Source organism: Haliaeetus albicilla, chromosome 11 (genome assembly GCF_947461875.1).
Source record: "Haliaeetus albicilla chromosome 11, bHalAlb1.1, whole genome shotgun sequence".
NCBI classification, from domain to species: Eukaryota; Metazoa; Chordata; class Aves; order Accipitriformes; family Accipitridae; genus Haliaeetus; species Haliaeetus albicilla.
Window position 1 is genome coordinate 22,293,483 of NC_091493.1, and position 17,515 is coordinate 22,310,997.

The window sequence follows — 17,515 nt, forward strand, 5'->3', positions numbered from 1 at the left end:
CCAATTTAGGCTTTGATTGTCTGTAAAGTGGGAACTGAAATTCTTCTGAGGGATGGTCTGGGAACTCCGTGCTTGAAATGAAAGTGTAAGGTGTCTCTTTTAAACCTGCCAGAATACTACAAGTTGTAGAACTGGAAAGGCTAATCTTTCTTATCATAGTCTGAGTGTATGGGGCAATGCTTGGAAGAGGGGCAGATCCAGGTTCATGTGAGTCTTCAGCTTCAGCTATTTGTCCACATCTCCAGGGCAAAGTAGATTATGAGATTTGGTAAGTGAAAATTAATTGGTATCAGGAAAAAGTGTTTCACACCAGATCACTAGACTGAGTAAGAGTATGGGATATGCAGATTACTGTAGATGATCTCAGACAAGCAGCAGTCACAAATAAAATAAGATTATTAAATCTCATGTCAGAACAAAAGGATTTACCAATTTCTGCCAACAATGATGCCAGTAACTTCAGGAAATCTTTAAGACCAAAGAGTGGTGTCCAGCACTTTGACAATTAGTAAAAATAGGCGATTGGTTAGAGGTGTTTGAATTACATAAATATTGTTTGTTTGCTCACACAGAAGTGGGAAATTGTACTTTAAGAGGTCTGTGTTACATGAAACATGTTTGAAACACTAAAGGAAGCAAGTGCCATATTTCTGCTAAAGACAGATTCTTCCTCCTCTGTCCCATGGCTGGGAAGACACAGAGTAATATAAACTGAACGGTTTTCTAGTTTTAGTTTTGCTTTTAGCTTTTTCAGTAGAACCACTGTTTTGAATCAACATCAATGATGAACTGACACATCTTTTACCATTGCTTTTGGCAATTCATCAGTGGCAAGATGTGGCACAGTACTTGTTATGGTTAAGGGTTAACTATAATAATAAAAATGTTAATATCAACATAGGCACTTCCAAACCTCAGATCTAAGCTGAACTTTCCCAAAGTGCAGGCAGAGAAACTAGGTGATATGAATTTCCCCAGAAATCTTACTTCCTTGTTCTAAATGCATCTTCTCTGCCACACAATCTATGCACTTGCACTCCACATTCAAATGTGATGGCTTTGGCTAGTGTGCTGAAAAGATTAGGATGAGATAAGCATTACAAGCTAAGACCTATGGACTTTTTTGCTCTTGAGAGAAAACATCTTCTTAAAGCATTTAATGAAACCTGGTGATGTGAGCTGTATTGTGCTGGGATCTGCACTGGCTTCCCCTCTGAACTGTGGAGAACTGGCAAAACCTTCACGCACAGAACCAGCTGAGGGGATGGAAAACTGGTGGTAGGTGGAATTTGTTCAACTGATCTTTTGGGGAAGAAGTACTTTGAGGGTGTTTTGGGGGTTTGGTTTTTTTTTAATTTATACAATAAAATGCTGACTCAAAAGAGGAACAAAACTTTTTAGCTTTGACGAAATAAACAGCTCAGATGCCTTAAAGTGCATCTTATTTAGAGATTACAGTGTGACTTTGGGGTCTTTCTGTTTACATGTTTTAAAGTGGAAAACCATATAAAAGTTGAAAAAGTCCCTTTCTCTCACCTCTAGACAAAAAAACCTCACCTCACAAATTTCTGGAGGCAAATATAAAGTCTTCAAGCACATAGAAAGCAAGCTAGGCTCCAGTATTACTTAGGGACTCTCAGCAGAATTATTTACTGAGATAAATTCATTAAAGGTGTGAGAGTTCTCAGGTGACTCTGCAGGGGTAATTTGATGCCCGAGAAGTTGTTCAGGCATTGGTGAGGATGTCTGATTTGAGAGATATTAAGGACAGCTGAAGTCAATAGCTAGGCAGGTCTTCTGGGTTTGGAGAGAAGGGATGTGTTGGGTGGAAGCACACTGTGGTGTTTGCCCGGTGCTACGGCAGGTGGTGGGGGGGAAAGAAAGACTGGGCAGAGCAGTTGCTGGTGAAGGTCTGAACTACTGAGCACAAGTTTGGGGCTCTGCCTGCTGAAGGCATTGAATGAACCAGTGCAGCTTCAGTCCTCTGCTAGGTAAGAGTTGGGTGCTTATTTTTTTCTTTATGTCTTTTATTAAATCTTCTTTTTCTTGAGAGGCTAATATTTTTTCTCATCTGTAAAGTGTTTCTGCTGTTTGTCTGGGAGGTTATTGAAGTGACTTCTGATGTAGGCTTTATCTTCTATGGTGCAGAAAGAGATAAAAATACCAAAGATTTTTCAGGTTCTATGTTCTTTATTTAGCCTGTGTTTTGTAAAACTTTATTTCACTTCAAAGAGTGCTCTGCTTACATAAGAACTGAAGTGAGTGGTTTTAAAGAACAGTTATTTCTGCAGCAGTTGAAAAGACCTAGTGCTTTTCCTAGTGCATTGGGCTGCATGTTCAGTGCTGTGGAGGTGAATACTTGACTAAAAACTCCATTAAGTTTGTGTGAATCTTAGGGCTTCCACAAGTACAATATGTTGTTTTTGTCTGTATTTCAGCAAGCAGATTTTTAAATAAATGTGTAGGTAAATGTTATGGTGCTGTTAAAACATAAAAAGATGTGACTATAACCTAATATTAAAGAGAAATTTGGGGTTTTTTTCCTCGCATTTGTAAGTGGAAACTGATTGTGTCATCACCCCAAATAAAATTCAGACATATTGTATTTCAATGTGAAAAATGTGATTGGTTTTGTAGGCTCATGCTCAAGTTGTACAGCTGTTCCCTTCCCCCCCAGATAACTTTGCAATATTTCTATTCAGAACACTAGACAACTTTAAAGGATTAATTCTATATTACTCAAGATCTCTAAGACTTGACTGTAAGGCTAAAAATCAAGCCCTACTGCTTTGACTACCAAATGTTTCAAATTTCAGTCTTGAAACACAAAGCTGCCTTCTAGTGCACAGCAAAGCTCTGCTGTAAAAGTATGAGGCTCAGCCATGATCAGACTCATGTGTGGGGCTGTGAGGTTACCCTCTTTGTGTAATGGTGAGTTTGAAGTAGGTGTAGTCCCTATTAGGTTTTTTTTTTTAGTATGCTGCACAGACTTTTGCTTTCATCTCTAGTACTGCTGGTAAGGTGAAGGTAGCAAGAAATAATGGAATTTTTTTTTTCTTTTTTTAGCTTGTTGTGCCCATGCTCCTAAGGGCTTAAATGTAGAAGTTGGAAGGAAAGGTTGGGGCCAGCAGGCTGGCCTGATGTCACACAGGTGCACCAGATGAGGCCAAATGATGGACTGCCTACATCAAAGGTGACCCTGAGGTTTGCGGAAGCAGCTTGTGGTGAGTTTGAGCAGACAAATTACTTCATGTGTTTGCTTGTATAAAGACTGGCTTAGGACAACAAAATGTAGGGATGCACTTGAAACAAATGCTTTGCCCTGGGAGAAATGTGCTTGAAACAATTGCATGAAGTGTAAATGACTTGGGGAATTGGAGGATCCATAGGTGACTTTGAGTGTGGTTTTTTTTAAGATTTCTGTCAAACCTGTTTAATTTTGTAATTCCTTTGACTCTTACTGCAAGCAGCCCAAGAGGGAAGTAACAACAGTTTTCCTTGAAACATGACAGTCTGAAACACCAAGTTGTTCGCTGAAGCACGTGAGGATTGCGTGAAGGGTATGACTTCTCTGCCAGTTTTCTCATAAAGTGTCATGATAACTTAACTGCAAGAGTACAAACAGCTAAGAGCTGGAATTAAAACTTTGGGCATCTGGGGAGGAAGGACAGCTCTACCTGTAAGTAAGCTACATTCAGTAAGCCAGGATTGCTTTCTGTAGGTCTGGTTTGTCAGTATGAGCCCTGCTAATACAAAATCAGACTCTGAACTTCATTAGCTGTGTTTCCATCATAACACCTGTGGATGCTACTTTCAGCAGATGGCTGAAGCAAAACCTGAGATGTTAAGTGGTACAAGAAGAAATACAGCCAAGAGCTGTAGTATGTGTTTCTTGAAATCCCTGCCTCCCTGTGGAGGGACAGAGCTGGATCTGACAGAAGGATGTTTTTTGCCTGCAGTTGTTTCTATCTACACGTGTGTGCAAAAGGCTTTACTGTTTGACTAGATCTGCCTTAATTCTGTCATTAAATGTAGTAAAGATTGTTTGGTAGAAGCTTGTATTTATTCACGATACCAGTTTCAGCAAGAATCAAACATCTGAAAATCCTGGAGTGTACAGGGACTTGCCCAGCCTTACCTACACCCTCTGAAGCTGGTGATAGCCAAAGAGGATGCATGCTGGTAATTCTGTTTGCATTGGGTGTAACTGTGCTACCAGATTGGTTAGGGTTGTATGGCAGCGCTGTGAGACTGATAAAATGAGCTGCTTCAGGTTCTCAACTTAATGTTTTTGTGCATGTGTGCTTTGCATCTGAGAAGATCTGGTATGTCTTGCTTAAGCACCAGCCGCAAGTCCTTACTGCGGAGATGAGGATCTACAGGAGGCTCGCCTCCACTTCAGTGGCTAAAGTGGAGATCAGTAGGACCTCAGATGTAATGAAGGGTAATTGAGAAGCATTAGTGTAAAGTGGGCTGATGGTACTGGGGGAATCAAGATGACTATGAAGCTTACTGTACAGAGGCTTATTTCCATGGGTAGAGGGAGGTGGGCAGTAGAAATGCTCTTGGATGTTGCTTAGAGACCAGAGTTGAGAGATGGAAATGCCATTTTTCTGCCTGAGTACTGCTTGACTTGGCATCCTGGAACAGTACTAAATATTACTTGGTAGTCTTAATTTTTAGGCAATAAAGCTGTTTATCTAAACTCTTCAGGGAAAAAAGTGCTTTGAAAGGGAAGATTTTATACACTTATAAGAAAATACATCCAGTAAATCATTGCTGTGTATGAGGGTAAAAAGTAACTGTGACAATGTTGTTTTTATGTGATTCTTAAATATTCCTCCTTGCACACTCCCACCTTTAATGCAAGTGGCTGACATCATCTCTCCTCTCTGATCCAACAATAATACAAGTGTCCTCAAGTCTCATTTTCCCTCTGATATGCTATGAAAATTAATATTAAAGCCACCAGTTTCTCCCCAGAAAGAACTCTTGCTGTTGTGGCTAGTGGTGTTTTAACAGTTGATGTTGTTATGAGAGGAAAATGCTTAACAAAAGGTCTCAAGAAAATGAACAGACCTGGTGAGGAAAGGCTTACCAAACTCTTACTATTAAAAAAAAAAAATCTAGAAAAGCCATTGGTCATCAACCAGTAAACTATGGAACAGGACTACTGGAAAATGATTACAAGCCAATTTAAAAAATGTAATTTGTGCTTGGGTATTGACAAACAAGGTATCTTCTCAAAGAGATAAAAAGGACAGATGTGTCATCTCCTCATAATGGCAAAATAAAACGAGTTCATAGTGATTGGGTGAAGACTTTAATAGTCCCTAATCCGAATGTTATGAATAATTAATGTTTAGAAGGACAGCCAGACAATGGAATTGATTATCTTGGATTTAGGAAATGTACAGTGATTATCCAAATGGGTTGATATCGCCAGTATAGGTATCAGCCAAGTTTTTATCCATTTTTAATATCAATATAGAATTAGCTGCTTCTATTTTCCACATAATGAGGGAGATTTTTCTATAAATTTTATGCAGACAAATCCTTTTTCTCACCTTGCTCTAAAAGCCTGCACACTGTCCTGTTCATATGCTCTTCAGGATCACTAGGTATTGCTCAAGACCAGGTTGGAAATTAAATGGGCAAAATTAACAGGTGACAGAAAAAAATACTGATTTTTATTTTTGTTGCTTGTCCATGACAAGACAGCTGTCCTCACTGAACCTCGCTGAGTAATTCACCATACTTAATGAAGAATTATGTCCTCAGTATGTTACATGATCCAATTAGCTCAGTCACTCTCACTTCTTGAGAAAATGAGTCTAATTCCTTTGTTTTTCTTGATATTTTTACAAGTAATTTAACATCTTGTAAAGATTAATGTCTCGGAAATGTCATTTTGTTCTTTGCTCCTATCTATAACTATTCTTTTGCAGCAAGAACAAATTAGTGAATTTCAATTAATGCAGTAATCTGTCTTCCTGGATACAAATTTGCCTTTGAGCGCTTCCTTTTTAAGCTGAAAGATTTTAACAGCAGTAAATATTACTGTTGAAGGAAACCAAATTCAATCATCTAATTTCTCTACCTACAATACTTCATTACATAAGTTACAAGAGGTGGTTGATTTGACCGTTCCATTAACTCTGAAATATTTCAGTGCATGCCGCATTGGATTTCAAAGCTGAATATGTCTTGCCAATCATGGCATGCTCCTGGATGCTCTTAATGGATTTTCATGATGCAGTAATCTTATTTCTTGATTTGGGTTTTCTTTGTTTTCAGAGAAATCTAAAATGCCGAGATCAATAAAATTCATTCATAAACTGGCTTTAGTTATCCAAGACATAAATCGTTCAAATGTTATTCACTGTATTGAAATAATTTTGGTGACTCTTTTGGCCTAGACTTTAACTTCAGATGCTTTAAAGTTTTTGTCATTCTTAATTTGTGAAACAATATTTTGGGTTTTCTTATATGCATATTTTTGTGTATAAAATCTGACATTTGCTCCTGAAGACAATAGTTATATATACACACACATATTATGGCTTCCATTAAAGATACCTGAATAATTTCTGAAAACCCTCAGTTACTTTTTCTAGCACTTTACATGGATGAAAACCTAAATAGAAAAAGAAGCAGATGTTGCCTAGGTAACTGCAGTATTCACATATCTGCTTTTTAAATGATACTTGACCTTGCTGTTGCTACATATGTAGTTATACTTCTAACTGACTCTTAAAATTAGCATTTATAGTTTTGGTGTTGTTTTTTTATGTTAAAGTTAGCCTGATCTCTCTGCTGATGTCCTCTCCTCTTCACTTGGATGCCCTGTATGCACGTGCATCTAACTTTGCACGACAGGAGTGCTAATATGACTGATGGGTTAAAGAAAGGTGTCTTCAAGTGTGCTGGTGAGGTGGAAGTAGACACATCACCATTTTAACTTTCTGCTTATTACATACTAATGTATGCATTTAATATACATATAGTTTTGCTGGGGGATAGTGAGAGAATTAAGCAGGTGCTTTTTAAAAAAATATTCTTACTAAACACAAAATTAATCTAATTAAGTTTAGGAAATGCAGTTATAGTGATTGCATTTCCTCTTGGGATGAAGTTGCTCAGATGCATATCAGTAACCTCTTCCTTGACTTTTTCTGTTTGCAAATCAGTACCATGTAAGAGCACTCTTTTAATCTAAGCACTAGCACCATTTGCAATATAGCTGGAGAAAAGTGATAAAGGTTCAGCTGTGTGAGGTACAGGGAGCTAGAAGAAGGCTGAGTAATAGCCAGGCAGCAAAGATCTGAAATGGAGCAAGTCTGAAACTTTCTGAATGAGGAAAAACACTTGATGTGCAGTCACTGGGACATAGAGTATCACCTTGTTTCTTCTGCTTGTGTCTTGCCGCTATGTCCTGGTCCTCTGCCACATCAGGAAAGATGGCATACACGCATCAGCCTGTTGAAGAACTTGAAGGACTATGAGGCAAAAGAAGTCAGTGCTCCGAGAAAGGGCTTGGTGCTTCACTCTGGCGTGTGGGTGCAATGGGCTGCTGGGTCTGGGATGAGGGGGGAAAGCTCTGCTTGTACTGCTGCTAAGCTTTTGTTTACTTAAGCTATTTCAGCTGAACTTTATCTCTTCAGGAAAAATCTCATATTGAAAGTGAGCAAGCAAGTGTCTTTGGGGGACACTTTCACTGAGGTGAAAGCAAATTACTGCTGCTGTGCTTAATAGTATTGTAGCTGCTTAAGTGTAAAGAGTAGGACAGCCTCCTAATATGGAGTGCATGTGTATATATATATTTTTAATACCAATCAAGTGCTTAAATCTTATAATGTGAATATGTAAGTCACCTGGCAGAGGCTGTTATATTTGTGCTTAAAATGTTGGTAGTGTATGTTTTTATAATACATGTTCCCTGGATGTTGCTGATTAAAGTGCACTAATTTTTCTGTGCCATTCATTTGATTATATCCTGTAAGTAAATTGCCTGTTTAGAACCACTCACCTCTGCTTTGTCACTCTCTAAAGAGCTTCCCAACACCTGTATTTTGTCCATGTATGTCATACCTAATGGGGGGGGGGGAAGAAGTCTATCATCCTTTGCAGTCATGTGTTTCTATGAAATATAGTGAGAATTCAATAGTAGAGAATCCCCCAATGTGCTTCTCTCCCTGCTGCAGTAGCACCGTGCCTTCCTGCTAAGAGACTGGGGCTGCTATCTTTTGAGGTACAATAGCTCTATAATGCCCCTGAAAAGTTTCTCATTAAACATCTGTCCCCCTAAAATTAAACTCTCAAAAATGACAGATCAGAGCTTTTATTAGCTCTGCGTGTTCTTGGCTTCCAGGTCAGGAAGAAACTTCAGTTTTTCCTCATCCTTCATCCTAAGCAGTGTTATTGTGCCTGATGAATTCTGTATAAGCAGTGCTACTGAACTGTACTTCATCTACATTAATATAATGTAATAATAAAAGTAAAGTTACCACTTAGTATTCAGTGTATACTATCTCAATTTAACTGATTATGAAAAAAATCATAATTTGGGATGTTTCATGAAAACTGCTAAATAAATTTAAAAAGTCACAATAGAATTAGGAGTATGGCTATAGTAGTTGGCAATTTTGCACAAGAGTAGCTTATGAAATGGCTTCTCTAACGTTAAACTTGATCATTGCAGAACTTCAATTGTGTCTTATTTGGGAAGCTTATTTTTTTTAATTGTAAACTAAGTGGAATTTTGGTCTCATCTTAATAAGTGAGGAAATAAGATCCTCCCTTGTTCTTTCATGCCAAAAATAGCTCCACCCCTGTATCCTCAGGGACTTCTGCTTAAGATCTCCTGTACATCAGGAGAAAGCAATGAGATGGTAAAAAGCAAAGGAGCTGAGGGGCTGAGACTGTACAGCCAGGTAAAATGATGACGTCATGGTACCTATTGGTATCCAGAGCTCATTTTCTCAGATATTCCTCTCCCTTGTATCATGCCCTGATATTTTCAGGCATTCTTAAACCTGAGGCCCCTGTAAGTATGAGGAGATGTGCTTGCTACTGACAGGCAAAGAAGCAAGATGTAGTCTTACAAGCCTTTGGGCTCTAGACATCTTGTTCCAGAGGGATGCTGCAGTGATATCCATCTTCTCTTCCTGTGGAGGGTACTCTGTATAATTGTATAATGTATTAGCTTGACTCATGTGCCAATTAAGTGACTTACTGTCATAACTCTGGATTTTAGCCCTGTTGAGTAAGTGCATTTCCCTCAGCCAAGTAATATCTATTTATAACATGATGGTTCAATTTTCTCTTGGCCTGGAATTTCTATTCTGTCTTCTCCAATTTATGCCCAGTCTTTGCTGTATTGCGCATTGATTAAACACAAGATTGTGATTAGTCTGAAACCTTTAAAATTCATTGCTTCATTGCCATGAGAAGGGATAGGTATGTTAGTCCTAGTGAGGAGATAGTAGTTATTTGTCTGTCTTGAGTTTTGGTTGACCCGAGTCAACTAAGAAAGCAGGGCTTTGGTCCTTTGAGATGTTGCTAGAAGCTTCACAAACCATTCTGTTATGGGTGCTCCCCTTGCAGCAAGCAGGTGCTTTGCTATACCCTTTCCCAAGATAAGCTTTGGCCTTCCTAAGTTCTCTCACAAGCCATCTTCCATTCCTGCTATGTAAATGATGAGTTATTACTAATTTACATAAAATTTTATACTATTTAAATAGCAAATGAAACAACTTGTAAGATGGAATACTGAGGGCCTGTGTCTTTTTTTTTTTCCTGTAATGACCTGTGCCTTTGTTATGCCAAAAAATTTATTGCTGTTTACTTTACAAGACCCACAAGCTGAAAAAGTAACACTGTAAATATAGTTCTGACTCAGCTGGTAGCCTGTGGCTTCATGTCCATTTTGAGCAGGTTGGTAGGTTTGTATGTTTCTTACTGAGCTTTGTTTTAAACTTCTCTGAGAATGAAATGAACAACAAAAAAAAGGAAAAAAAGAACCAAAAATATCCTCAAATCTCCCTTACCTCAGTAATTCTGTCCACCACAATGCCCCACTTGGATGTTCTGCCATGCTACTAATGCGCTTTCAAGAGACAATGGTGATGTGATGCTGTTGATACCAGAACATGATGCTTGGCATGCAGAAATTTCAGCATTTTGCCACTTTGTCAATGTTTTCCATTCTTAACCTTACCAGAAATTTTTACCACCTCTGCTTCATTTTTGTGTAGGAGATAATAACATGAAGAGCCAACTTGCATAATGATTACCATCATATATGAATACTCTTCTGTTATGTTCTTTTAGTTTATTCTGAAGTACTTTTTAAAGGGGCTCTGTGACTCAATAAATAAGTCATAAAAACACCACAACACAAAATTCCATGTTTGTACATATCTATAAAAGGTAGTGTTAAAAATAAGTTGTTGTCTGGTACCTATTTTTTAATAAGTTAAAAAGTATCAATTGCAATGCGATCTTCTAAGGCATTTGTCATATTGCTGTTCCAGACTCCTTTTCTTTTCAGCTCCCTCCTACACATATTATTTTAAATCTTAAATCTTTGCAATAAGAGTTAACTCTTTGATATGGCTCTGACTTCGAATAGACTATAGGCCATGAAAAATGACTGCAAAATGACTCAGTAGAAATATACTATCACAGATGAGTAAAGTACTAGTGCCAAAACTTATGTAAGTAATCACTCTGAGATAGTATGAGGTTATGGGAATTTTTCTGGTGTAGATAAATCAAGAGCCAGCTGGCTCTCAGTCTGGTAGAATTGTAATGTAAACAGGTATGAGCCAGTGTGGTGTTAAGAAGAAAAAAAAAAAATCTTTCTGGTGTAGTGGTCAAAGTTCTGCCTCTCTAAGTCCCCTGAGAAATTAAGGGGGATGGTATATTTCTGTGTGCTACTTAGGGCAAGGGGAATAAAGTTTCTGTTGTGGGGAAAATCAATACATTTTTTGAAGTGTATGACATGGATATTAGGGCAAAGTCTTTTATTAACTCTTCTAGTTCCAGAGAGAGGTTAAAAAAAAATTATCACTTGATGGGTGGGAAAGTTAAACATGAAAAAGGAAACATTCAACCAATGTACCTCCATATACAACAGGCAGTATTGTATGTCTGAGCACTTCATCTTAAAATAAAGGGTTTGCTAATATTTGCCTGTCTCACTTCAGCAGATTTAGTATTTGCAAAACTCCTGAAAAGTGGAAATGGTCATACAGTTGCCATCTGGGAGCAGCACTGAAGTGGGGCGGAAGTAGCTGTTTCACCCCTAACTTTTAAACACTAGAGGTATGACTCATGTTGTGGGCAATTACAAAGGAGTTTTGTTTTCTTCCAAGTACCTATTGTCTATTTTAGAAGTCCTAATTGGCTAGTTGTTGCTTTTTTAAATCCTCAACTTCCCCCGTGTCTCACCGGGATGGTCTGTGATTAAGTCATTACGCAGTCTAGTAGCTGTGCTCATGCAGAGTGTAATGAAGCTGGTACCTGTGATAGGAGTTACTGTTGTGAAGGCCTGCATTATCGCAACAGAACATGGTTTGCTAGCATCCCTGAAGTGTTAATGAGCCATGGCAAGTTTAAGCCAGGCTGTAGTAGAAGTGATGTGGAAATGAACGAATACATAAACCGTGTCTTCAACTCTAAAACCTTACTATCATGACTTATAAATACTCCAAAACATACTCTGATTGTGGTCGGTTTTCATCTGTACCACAGCCAGCTCTTCATACCCCCTCTGTTTTTCCCTGCCTGCTTTCTTGTCTGTCTGAATGATGGTGATCTGTCTTATTGTTTCATCTCTGTGCCAGCCATATTTTTCATGTTAAATCATTTCCTTTGCCTTCTCAGTTGTTGGGTTCAGTCATCTGTTCTTTCACCTATCTTCTGCTCTCTTCCCTCTGTCTCCTGGTGGAGCTGCTCTTGCACTGCTTAGGACAAAACAAGCTGCCGTTATTTTTGCCATTGCTAGCTGCATTCTGGTAGCTCTGAGCTAGAGATGATTTACCTGGATGGTTAGGTTTATGTTTCCTTGGAAACAATAGTTGAAGACTCAGAAGAATGTGGCAAACTTCATAACATCACCTTCTCAGTCTCTTTATTTAAAGTAGGCCTGGAAATGCATCTTTTTCAGAAGGCAATGAAATTAATATTATTTCTGCTCTAATCCTTTGCTGCTTTTCTCCTGATTTTTGGTTGACTGTATTAATAGCCCAAGAACTGGAGAGTTCCCTGAAGACCCTACTAAGAGCGAGTGTCAAAAGTAAGCCTTGCCTTAAAACTCTTCTGCCTTCACGCTCTGTGATCCATGTAACAAGAGACCAAAGGCCTCCGAAGTTATTTGCCCCAACGAAAGTATTGATGGGGTTGTGGCTGCTGTTGTAGGTTCCCTACAGTGGACTTGTACTTTCCTCTGTGTTCTTAAAAGACATCTTTTGGGGCCTTTTTTTGCTGTTGTTGGCTTGCTTTTCCCTCAGCTCTTCATATACAGATGGTATCACCCTCTATCTTCCATGGGGTCTAGAGAGCTGGGCCTGCTGTCAGTAGAGGATAGTGTCTGTAGTGCATCTTCCACAGGTTAGGTGTCAGCGGGTTTGAGCCCTGTTGAGTCAGCAAATGCAAGTATATGCTGCTATTGATGGGAGCAGTAAAGGCATCTCTCCAAGTTGCTTCTCATTCTCTTTTGCAACTGAACCAATGGCTATTGAAAAGCAGTGGATCTCAACACTGTAAGGGAAAAGCTTGCAGCTTTATAGGTACATATATAAAGCTGTAACCTATTGTCTCTTGTAATAGTTTTCAAACAAACTAAGGCATTATCCCACTTGTAATAGCCATTTTGACACAGGAATCTTTTTTGACTGTTTTGCCTTTAACTCTGGTTATTTTTTTTTTTAAACAATTGATGCTGAAATACAATGTCATGCTTGCCACCTCAGATATGTTAAAGTGTGAGATTACTACAATCATCTGGAAAGTGTCAGGATGTGCTCTCTTATTAAACTTGATGGCTCAGAATGTTTCATCAAATGAAGTTGTTCCCTGGGAAGGCAATGGGAAATGCACTTTGGATTTTCATTATCTGTGACATCAGATGAGAGTTTAATGCTCGAGAGTTGGGAGGTGGAAAGAGATCCTGCTATGCTTGTCATTGTCTTGACAAATATTCCTTGCCAAACACTTCTCTGCTTCCTATCTGGAGTTATGAAGACAAACACAGAATATTTCTGTTGCTGAAAATAACCAGTGAAATACAATAGATTTGCACAATTTAGCTGAACAAATGGTTCAGTAATTGTATCCCTTCCAACCATGCAGAAAAAACTGCTTTGGAAACATATTGGGGAAAATGAGTCAAATCTATATAAAGAGTGGGGGGGGGGTGGATTATAACCTACAGACTTTATTCTGATACTTGACTCATGGATGCCCAGGAAGCTTAGTTCTGTGCAGTGGTGCGTTTTCCACATTTGGGATGTGAAGACTAATGTACTTGTTTGGCATGGTGTGGTGGTTTTTTTGTGGGTTGTTTTTTTTGGGGGGGGGGGGGGGGCATGGGGTGTGTCTGGTTTTGCCTTGCTTTTTCTGTTTAAAAAAAAAAATCTACAATAATGCCTACTGATGTCAGTGAAAAGACTGACTTAAATGGGGCTGGATGTGCCCTTTGCTCTTTCCCTGTTTGAGGAGAAAGGCTGCCCATGTTTGTTATGCTTTGTAGTTCACAAATTGAAAATATGAATAAGTTTATATCAGGCTTTCATCAGCACAAGATTATTCTAAGGGACATCTTTAGCTCAAACACCATAGCATTTAGAATAGGTATAACCAGTAGTAATACTGTTTAAAAACAGACAAATCAGTTCACATGTAATCTACCATAGTATTGTATAGGTTAACTTATAATTTTCAAGTTTTAAACACTTTCCAAGTAATTGGTCTGTGGCAAGGCAAGAGTATGACAAGCTGTAAAATGTCTGACACTAAACTTGTATAAAATTATTAGGAATAACTTGAAAAAATGTTTCATAAATGAAAAATAGAATGAGTGTTTTTAACTTCAGAATCAACCTTTTCAGTGATACAGTACCAGAAAACATCTGACATATTTCACCCTGGTTTGTAATAGCGCTCACTTATTCAAGTGAAGAATCATAAATGATGATGGATTATCTATTCATGGAGCAGAAAAAGGAAGGATCTTGGGGATTAATTAGTAATTAAAGTTAACCTGTGTTGCCTGAATAAGATGAATTTATCCTAAGTGATTTTCTGCTCTGTTGAGATTTTCTCTAAGGAGATAGGACTATAATATCAGCAAATATCACTTGCTGTTATGCCTGGATACCTGTCTGGATGTCTGGTCTGGATATGCACTATTCCATGCAACTCACTGGAAAATTATTCTTCCTTTTCTGGTTCAAATGCACTTTTCTGCTGTGTCTCACTGTGAAATTAATTGATAACCACAAACTATTATATAGGGCTATTACTGAGTGACTTTTTCAATTAAGTCAGATACAGCTAAGGCATTTGAAACACCATTTATTCCTTACACTTTTGATTGTGAAGAAATTGATTTTTTGTAGCTGTAGTCTTAGAGGATTTCAATATGGATGTATATGTTTGGCATTTTAAGGATATGTAAATGCATATATTAAAACCAACAACAGTAACAAAACCCAAACCAATCAAACAAAACAACTCACTGCCAAACCAAACAACGAAATAATAAACTCTGAAGGCTTGAGCAGAGCTTGTGCACCTTAGTAAAGTAATCCCGGGAGAGTCTAGCTTATTAAAAACAAGAGGCAAACTTTAGAGTTAGCTTTTGCAAATCTTATCTTTCAAATTATTTCTTTGGTTCAAAAAATAGCTTGTTATATGAGGTTTTTTCTATCCTGCTTACTTGATTTATATCAGCTTCAGTGTTTTCTATGTGAGAACGATCTGGCCTTTGCTTCTTACTCAGTTTTGTGCATGCATGTGAAGAGCATTTAATCCTGATTAAGTTATAAAACTTCTCTCTTTTGAAAAGGTGTGTATAGATAGTAACTTCACGTAGATGCTATCCCATTGAAATAAGCATCAAATGTAAAGAATAATTTATGTACCAAGTACGCAGCACAAGTCTTATGTCCTCAGATGACTTTCTCCTGACTTGTTTGATAAGCATTATTTCTGAGGAAAGGCTAATGCAGGCAAGCAGGTCTTGCTCACAGATGTGAGACTAGTTGGATTATTCCAGTCCCTTCACAGGGAGCTGTAGAATAGCAGGTTGATTGCAGGAAGAATTTTGTACTGTTCTCATTCAAGCTTTAAAATTGGCATGGAAAAGGCTATAATCACTGTTTCCATTCTCTAGCTCTTGTATGCATGTGTGGCTTTTAATTTTTTTTATTTTATTGTTCCCCTCATGAAGACAATAATACAATGTTCTGGGTTTCAGGATTTAGGTGCAAAACATTTTTTTTTTTTTTTTTCTTTTTGGGACTATATGTTTTAACCTGTTTAGAGCAGTTCTACAGCTGTAACAGTGAGAGGCAGGCAGTTCATTTCTGATAAGAAAACAGTCTTCATGAGGGGAAAAACTTGTGAAAACTCTAGTGAAAATAATTGTTAGAATGGTTTTTAAATTGTTTAAACTAGTAATCTTTGAAAACCAAACTTATCAAGCAATCAGGATGCTGTGAATATGGCATTAATAGATTCTCTCAGTGGCAGCTGAGCAGAGGTAGGGTCCTATAGATATGGAATGAGGTGAGATTAATAGGAACTCTGGATCAACCGAGATTTAGCTTCTGTATGCAAACAGGGTTTATACTCATTATTTGCAGTTTCACAGCCCATATGTTTACGAGCTGAAAAATTGCCAAGAATTGAATATTTCACCCTGGCTTTACTTTGTGTTTCCCTATCTTTCCATTTCCACCCAGCAGCATTCACTTCCCATGACTCTGTCATACCTTCTTAGCCACATCTAGCCCCCAGCAAACTCCAGTTTTGCATGCGTCATTTTTCATTGCATTTGTTACTCTGTTCTGTTCTTCACATTCTATTTCTCCCATATGCTTGTACGGGGAGCACTTAGGTTATTTGCTGTTCTTTATGTGATGCCTAGCACAATATACTCCCATTTGTGGTTGATGCCATGTTTAGAATAGAAATGAAGACTGATAGTAGAGAGGCAGCAAAAAATGTAGTTTTGCTTGAATAGGCAAAATACATTAAAGAGAACTGCAGAGACAATGTAGTTAAGGTGATGTGAGAAGGGGAAAAATGTGTTAAAATGTGTATCTCCTCTGCGCTGGTTTCAATTGCCCCCTCTCCCTTTAAACAGGATACACTGAACTCTTCCAAAATTTCGCTTGTCTTTTTCTTAGTTATAAATTTTTTTAAACTATTTTCCATAGCTGTGCTTTATCAGAAATATTTTCTTATGAGCTTTCTAGTTTTCTAATAGCTTTTTTGTTGTTTTTTCCGAGACTGTATTTTTTTATTTGTGTAATAGTGTACAAATATTTTAATTGAAACTACAAAAATAAAATCTTCAAATAGATTACACCTTTTCAATTTTGGAACTTGGCCCGAAGTACAGATTATTTGTACTTTTGATGGTAAAAGTTTTATTTCTGTTCTTCTACCCCAGCTATGCAGTGCTTCACATACCTTCAAGGTTGCACATCTAAAATGTGTACATTCAACCTGGAAAAAAATCTGCAAAGAGCAAGGGCAGCCTCAGGTGTGAGCAAAACGAATGGGCACACAAAATAAGAGGTGCTCACGGGCAGATGTATGCTTTGCCTGTGTTCCTTTCTATTTTAAACAGCAGTGACCTCAGTTATTCAGGGCACCATTTGCTGAGTGATAGTGTTCATCTGTTCCAGCAGCACTGATCTCGATTCTTTTATAATTCATTGATTTGGAGGGAAGCAGAGGGGAGATAGTTGATTAGACAATGAATATGCTTTTTTTTTGCTTCTTTATTTCTCTCTCTAAAGGGGGAACTGCAAAGGGAAGCACAACAACAGACAAGGAAGACAGCCAGCTGGCCTTCACCAGTCCCCCAGACAAATTCAGCCTGGCCTTGAAGCCTGAAATAACCTGCCTGCCTATTACCATTAGACTAGAACTCAAATGTGCATATTTATATTAAAAGTAGGTCAAGACCACAGTAAAGACAAAAGAGAGCAGCTCTGCTGGTTCCATAAATCTATTGAACAGGCTTATGTTTCTGCTCAAATAATTTTGAAACTCTTAATCATGTATTGATATTCTGAGACTTGTTGGTGAATTTTTGCCTTGCTCCTTTTATTGTATCTGCCATCAATCATGGAATCCCAGATCATCGTGCAGACACCTTCCCAGAGCAGACGTAAGAGTTGCAGACAAGTTGTGACAGAGCTAAATTCTCGCCATGCAGGTGACGTTCCTCTAGGGCTGTTTCAACATGTTTTACATTTGATTCCTCAATGTGGTA